Here is an 8,187-nt window from a genome sequence, read left to right on the forward strand (position 1 = left end):
GCGAGGCCAGAGTGTGCCACATTAATTTGGCCAGCCCGTGCCCGAATGAGCTCCTTGTTGCTGGCGGGGAGGTGCAGGTGCGGGACAGGTGCGCGAGGCAAGTGTGAATACAAATGTGTTCAAGGTGTGTGTGTGTGTGTGTGTGTGTGTGTGTGTGTGTGTGTGTGAAAGAGAGAGAGAGAGAGAGAGAGAGAGAGAGAGAGAGAGAGAGAGAGAGAGAGATTTAGGGGGCAGGTGTGCGTTACAGGTGTTCAGTAATATACAAGTATAAGAAGGGGGAATCAAAGAAAAATACGTGGGGACAAAAGTTCGTCTGCTGTTCCACTGCGTCTACTTCACACGTGTGGTATGTTCGTCACTTTCCTACCTGATGCTTCATATTACAAAGAGAAACATACTAACATACCAAGTACATCGCTTAGCAATACTGGAAAGAATTATGTGCGGCCAGAGAAACATACCAAACCACTCTCGGCTAAGGAATATTAGCCACCTGAGGGAAGTGATAGGTAGAAGAGATGAAATACGACGAGAAAATTTGCCTCCAAGCGTCAAGATGTCAAAATTTACCATACACTGTGAAGGTGGCAGGTGTGTTAAGCAGCTCTCAGACAAAACTTATGGGGCAGTCAGGCAATGGGGCAGGTGTTAGATATGTTATGCTTTCACTATGACAACGTTCTTTTATATCTTACTAGCGGACCAGCCCAGCTTTGCAGGGCATCTAGGCAGTGAGAACCTTCGGTCCCAGATCTGGTATGAACTCCAATAGCAAAATAATACTGTTGCACTTCTCTGTTTAATCACTTTGCTTTCATGATTTTGTTTTTGTTTTTGCATATGAATAATTACTGTATGCAGCTTTATTGTAGCAAAAATCGATGCATCAAAAATCGACCAAATGTCAAAGTTAACCGATTTCGATGATTTACGCCTAAAAACCTTCGCAACGATGCCAGGAATGTGAACAAAAATTTCAGCTACATGTCTCCATTGGTCACGTTTGCGGGCAAATGAGTGACATTTCCTGGTTTGCTTCTTATATGAAAATACATAATTAAACAGTGTATGGTTATATTCGTAATTCATATGAAACCTACGAATCTCTAAGCAAAATGGCTAGAGGACCCTTTCAAAATGAAGGCATTCTGAACCGTAATCGTGTCTGAAGCCGAACTGAGCGTTGTGACTGTACTGGGATTATAGTTTAGGAAATATAATAATGTTAATAGCCTAAGTAACAAATCCGTCTCAAGATATCAGGCCCAAAAATTCAAGGTAGTTTTCAAGCCAAGCAACTCAGGTATAAATGCTTAAGGCCGTGGTAACGAGCTTTGGTAAGGAGGAGGAGGAGGATGAGAAGGAGAACATCATCAACACCAAAAAGGAGCAGAGGAAAACAGTACATTTTCTTTCGGGGATGTGTAAAAATACTTCATCATAATTCGAGAGTTCATGATGGGTATAAAATGAGACAGGAATAAGAGGCAGGTGTGTGCGGCAGGTGTAGAATATGATGTATGGGACAGTTAGGATATGCGGCAGGTGACAGTTATGTAGAATTCAGGTATGAGATAAGACAGGTATGAGATAAAAGAAAACGTATAAAGTAGCTGTAAGAGGTGATGGATGTAGGAAGCAGGTGTGTTAGGCAGGTATGCAGGTTGGTAGGAGGTGTGTGAGGAGGGTGCAAGGTTAGAAAGGTGTGTGAGGTGTATGAGGCAGGTATATGATGTGAGGGAGGTGTGTGAGGCAGGTGTGTAATGCAGGTTTGTGAGGCAACTGTGAGGCAGGTGTGTGAGGCAGCTGTATGAGGTGAGTATGTAAGGCATGTGTGAGGCAGGTGTGTGTGACCGTGTGAGGACGAAAAAGGCGACGACCAGGGTGCTTTTGTGATGCAACAGCACACACACACACACACACACACACACACACACACACACACACACACACACACACACACACACACACACACACATACAGTACATACATACATACACACCGACGATACGTGGGTACAATCACAAACACAACACAAGCTTACTAAACGTACACACATTAGTATACGAAAATGGTGTCACACACACATACACACACACACACACACACACACACACACACACACACACACACACACACACACACACACACACACACACACACACACACACACAGTCTCTCACTATCTCGTTGTAGACTGATCATAAACACACTCACACAGACAGGCAGGAAGACACACATGCATATACATAAACTAACTCACGCACACACACACATCAACAAACAAACAAACACCAACAGGCTAAAGATGTACAGTATATTGCAACACTACCAACACCACGTCCACAATAACCTCACACACACACACACACACACACACACACACACACACACACACACACACACACACACACACACACACACACACACACACACACACACACACACACTCACACACACACACAAACCCACCACTATCGCACATATCACCAAACCACACCTGCACCATTAATATCTCTTATACCCCATCACATCACCACCACACGAACAGCATCAGCCACACCACAACAGCCACAAACCTCTCTACCACAACTATCACACATACCACCGCCACACCACCAGGACACAAAGCGAGGTACGGTGCCAAATACTAGCTCAGGCTCAAAAAGGAAGAGAGAGAGAGAGTGAAAATGAAAGTGGATTAGAAAGAGTGAAAGCGAATGTGACACCAAGAATACATGAGTGAGTGAGAGTGCAGGAAGTGGTGAAAGTGAGAGAATATTTTTTTTTACAGTGTTATTATGGTTTAGGCGGGAGAATTATAGTTACATACTGAACTTATATATATGGTATTAAATAGAAAGGTAAGTTGCCAGGTAAAGATGAGGGAAGAAGACTCGGGAAGGAAAAGGGTAGTGAGGGGTGTGGGGAGGAGTGTGAGGGAGGGAGAGAGGGAGCTAAGGTGAGGGATAATGAAACACGAAACCAAAATTATAAAAACATCACGGAAAAAAAATAATAAGAAAAGGATAGCAATGGCAACTCCCCCACCCATCCTACTCCCTAGCAGAGCCTGACATGTGGGAAAGATCAACAGTAAGCGATTCTGTATACAAAAACTTAACTGGAAATTTTATATGAAAATTCGATGGAAAACATGTGCTATATCAAAGGAAAGTGACATAAAATATATATAACACTGGTGTAAATTCTGTTTTGAATGTTTTAAGGAGAGATAGATAGATAGATAGATAGAGATAGAGATAGATAGATAGATAGATAGATAGATAGATAGAGAGAGAGAGAGAGAGAGAGAGAGAGAGAGAGAGAGACAGAGACAGAGAGAGACAGAGAGAGAGAGAGAGACACGAGGGGTGGGGAAGGGTGATCTCCTCCTCTCCTTCAGTATGACTCGTGTCTAAACTTACAGGAAAGAATGACAGGCATTTTAAGAAAGAACAAACGAGTGTATAGTATAAAGGTATAAGGGAAGGCAAACAGTGACAGATCTAATGGTCTTTTCGATTATGTTTGTTCCACAGGAAACTATGACTATGAAATCTAATCCTACGGGTTGACGATAAGGATTCCCCGTCCCCCGCCCACCAAACCCACCAGCCAAAGCCAGCAGGACAAAGTGACAAGGGAAAAGGATAGCGACAAAGGTAGAAGATATGACGAACCAAGTGGAAAAGGGAATAAGGCAGAAAAGGGAGGGAAATGAAAAAACACAGAAGAAGGGGAAAGGGGAGGGCAAGCGACACCTTTATTATATCCTTGTGTTAGTCTCGTTGTCTAGGCATACTCTAACACAGGCCAACCAGACTACTGCAGTTCTCTTCTTTTATTACGGTCTTATGTATGGAAGAAGACCTAAGAAAACGAGAGAAAGGAAGTGAATGAAAAATTTTGAGGGAGGAAGACGGGGTTATGAAAGGGCAGGAAAGGGGGAAGGTGAACGGACGAAGACTGAAGCAAGTGTGACAAAAAACGTAGAGGAAGAAGGGAAGGAGAAAACATGCATAGAAGAAAAGGGACGGTAAGGAAGTAAGTGTGAAGGAAAGGACGGGAAAGGAGAACATTATGAAAGAAAATAACTACAGTCGACCCGTTGGTTCATATTGGCAGCTCTTGTGTGATGCTGGACGGCAAGAAGATAAGCAGAGGCTTCCCGCTTACCAAATCGTCAACAGAAACTGGTTGGAAAACTGAAAAGGAACATAAAGCAGTAGGTCTCTGGGAAAAAATGGCAGGGAGAAAGGACGAAAGAACAGCATATACTAACTTACCTCAAACTGATTAAAAAAATTATGATACAGAGACAGGAACCGTTCTCATGCCTTTCTTCCCGTCCCTTTCCAGTCCAATTGCCATCTACTCTTATGATACTCTTTCAAATTTCTAACTAACTCCAACTACATTATTTGGTGCCTTATTCCACTCATTCACTACTAAGTTTTCAAACCAGCTCATTCCCATCTTCCAGTTTCCTTATTACAGCCGTTTGTGTGGCTTCTGTTCTGTGTACTTATTTTAGAATCTATGTGAATGTCTTCTGTATCACCTCTCTCTCTCTCTCTCTCTCTCTCTCTCTCTCTCTCTCTCTCTCTCTCTCTCTCTTCAAAAGGACAGAATTGGGGAAGAAGGGACCCGGAAGGGAGGAAGAATGGATGGGAGGGGACGAGGAAAGGAGGGGAGGGATGAAGAAACTGACAAGGAACGAGGAAGGAGTGACAGGAGGAAGAGAGGGGAGGAGAGAGGGAGGAAGGGGGTGACAGTGACAACTCTGGACTGTCCTTGGAAGACTAGAATACCCAGAGGGGGAGGGGGAGAGAGGGGAGGGAAGGAGAGTGGGATCTAGGAGGGGAAGGGGGAGAGAGAGGAGGGAAGGAGAGTGGGGAGTGGGATCTAGGAGGAAGAGGAGAAGGCTTGGGATTGGGGTACGAGAGATGGCTTGGGAGGGGAGAGGGAAGGGAGGGGGAGAGGAGAGAAGAGTGCGGTGGGGCTCTGTGAGAAGGTGAGACAGAAGGAGGGGGGATGGGGGAGGGAAAAGAATGAAAAGAATGGATGAGGTGGGAAGGGAAGAGGGTGAGAGAGGTGGGAGGTGGGGAAAAAAAAATGGAAAGGGAGAGAAGGGAGAGGGAGGGAGGAATGAGAGAGAGGACGTGGAAGGGGAGATAAAAGAGGCGAGAAAATGGTAGAGGATGAACAATGGGAGGGAAGTGTAACTGGGGAGAAGGGCACAGGAAGAAGAGGAAGAGGGAAGTGAGGCAGGGGGAAGAGGGGGAGGGGAGAGAAAGGAGAAGGGTGTGGGGGAGTCAGGTTGTGGGCGTATGAAAACAAGAGGATGGCAAGAGGATATTATGGAGGTGGGGGAGGAGATGAGAGGGAAATGTAGAGAGGTAGGGGTACATACATAAAGAGGGAAAACTGAGGAAGGGAAAGGGAAGGAGAGGAATCGGGAGAAGGGGGATAAGAGAAAGATGGGATGATGGCTTAAATTTAAGAAGGAAGAAGAGGGAAGGAGAGCAAGAAAGGGGAATGAGGCAAGGAGAAGGGGGTGGGATGGAAGGTGAGCGAAAAAGATTCAAACTCTCTCTCTCTCTCTCTCTCTCTCTCACACACACACACACACACACACACACACACACACACACACACACACACACACACACACACACACACACACACACACACACACACACACACACACACACACACACACGTACACACACACACACACACGTACACAGGAGAGGCCCCACGTGGTTGTGTGTACTGTAAATACGGCGCTATATTCTACACCTCTCCATCATCGGACAGGAAAAAGTGTATGGTGGTGGGTGGGGATGGGGGTGGGAGGGGTGAGAGAGCGGACAAGGGTGAGGGAGGACATGGGTATTCGGGGCAAGGGAGAAACAGAGGAAGAGTGGCAGGGGTGAGGGAAGGGGTAGAGGTGAGGTAGGGTAGAGGAAAGTGAATGACGGAAATGGAGGGAGAACCTAGGAACATAAGGAAGAGGATAAAAGCAAGAGGCCAGTTGGTCCATGCTAGGCACTTCCCACACTCGTGATTAAACTACTAGAATAAGACAAAGATAGCAAATAAGGCTCTCCTTCGTCGACCAACCCTTCCAGTCGAAACCGGCAGGAAATTGTGAGCGAGAATACCACGCAGTATACAAAAACCGGCCTGGAAAATTTAGAGGAAAGTCCGAAAGGAGAAAAGAGACCATCATAGTGAAACCTGAAAGAGAAAAAAAAAATCAATAACTAGGTGATTTGTTATATATAATCCGTCTTTGTCACAGGCTATCTAGCCTACGCTTGAAAGTCTCAATGGAAGGGACAGCAACTATATCACTAGGTAGTTTATTCCATTCGTCCACAACTCTATTACCAAGCCAGTTTCTACCTATCTCCTTACTAAATGTAACTGATCTAGTCTGAAACCACTATTCCAGTTACATCACTTATACTCATTTTAAGTACCTTGCTAATATATCTCTTATTTATTCTCTTCATCCTCTTAAACAATTTAATCAAGTCTCCCCTTACTCTACGCCTTTCTAGAGAGGCCACAGCACTTTTTCAGATACTGGACTAATGCGAAATTTAATGCAAAAGCATATAGGTCATTAATACACTACTTCGCAGAGCATTTTTTTTTTTTTTTTTGACGTTCAGAAAGGGATATAACTTTCTACTGAAAAAAAGTTATTGTAGGGAAGCAGCTTATCTGAAGGGGGTCCCAGTCGGGTAGAAACTGTCAGAACATACGAACAAATGAACATAGAAGGGAGGATTACTACAGCAAGATCTATGATAGTGAATGCTCACTAGACCTTGTATTACAGTAGGCCAGTTGCCCCAGGCAGCTCCTACGAGTGACAAAACTACTAAAACAAGTAAAGGACAGCACATAATAATAATAATAATAATAGTAATAATAATAATAATAATAATAATAATAATAATAATAATAATAGTAATAATAACAACAACAACAATAACTCCAGTACACCGTTTGGACGATGTAGGGCAGCTCATATAAGACAGCGTGACAGACAACGAAAATAACACATGTATAACTGGATAAGTTTTCCCATGTAACTTCATGGAACTTGATTCCTTCTCTTCTCACCCATGTAACCTTATGATACATTAAAAAAAAATTCAGCACTACACAGAATGCATAGCAAAATCCCTCCTCTTACACCGAACACCACATTTCACAGACACATACATAAACACATATCCACCACAACGGTCTACAAATTATTCCATGAACATTTCACTGCACTGGGAAATGAACAAACATCCATAAGAAAGTGTCTTCATTTCCAGTGCAGGACTGTTAATTCTAATTTGTTACACTATGACATCGCTGACCGCTGTGTAAAGAAGTCACAACACAATTACCTCACTTTCAAAATTCTTCCCGTGCCGGGAATCGAACCCGGGCCTCGCGGGTGAGAGCCGCGTATCCTAGCCACTAGACCACACGGGACTATAACACGATGATTGGCATTACAAGAAATGAACAGAGACAGAGAGAGAGAGAGAGAGAGAGACCTTGACCAACCTGCCACCCGTCACCTGTTCTGTGTGACACTGGGAAAGAAACGACTTCCTTGAGTTGTGCTGCCCAAACAAACACCTGCACCCTCACCCATCATGCCAGACCCTCACCCTCACCCATCATGCCAGACCCTCACCCTCACCCATCATGCCAGACCCTCACCCTCACCCATCATGCCAGACCCTCACCCTCACCCATCATGCCAGACCCTCACCCTCACCCATCATGCCAGTCCCTCACCCACACCCATCATGCCAGTCCCTCACCCTCAACATGCCATCTTTTCACCCTTCCCCTGTCATACTCTAACCCTAACGCACCCTATCACACCCTCCCATACTCTCGCCCTTACCCTCCATTTTTCCACATCACCCTCCCTCCTACCCGCCACCCTCACCACCCACCCATACCACTCTAATACCGCCTGCGTGATATTCGCCGACTCATCACCCACCATCATCTCTCTCTCTCTCTCTCTCTCTCTCTCTCTCTCTCACACACACACACACACACACACACACACACACACACACACACACACACACGCTATATCCTTACCCACCCTCACAGATTATGCCTGTTCAGGGCCACCGCCACCAAACAAAC

At 44.9% G+C, this 8,187-nt stretch overlaps 1 non-coding gene across 1 annotated transcript; it reads right to left on the bottom strand.

Moving 5' to 3' along the window:
• Window positions 1–7,437: 7,437 nt before the first annotated feature.
• On the bottom strand, window positions 7,438–7,509 carry TRNAE-CUC (transfer RNA glutamic acid (anticodon CUC)). The gene has a single exon. It is a non-coding gene; the product is annotated as a tRNA-Glu (tRNA).
• Window positions 7,510–8,187: the final 678 nt, after the last annotated feature.

This window comes from Coenobita brevimanus, chromosome 23, assembly GCF_032717465.1.
Source record: "Coenobita brevimanus isolate Jiangsu-jjx chromosome 23, ASM3271746v2, whole genome shotgun sequence".
Lineage (NCBI taxonomy): Eukaryota > Metazoa > Arthropoda > Malacostraca > Decapoda > Coenobitidae > Coenobita > Coenobita brevimanus.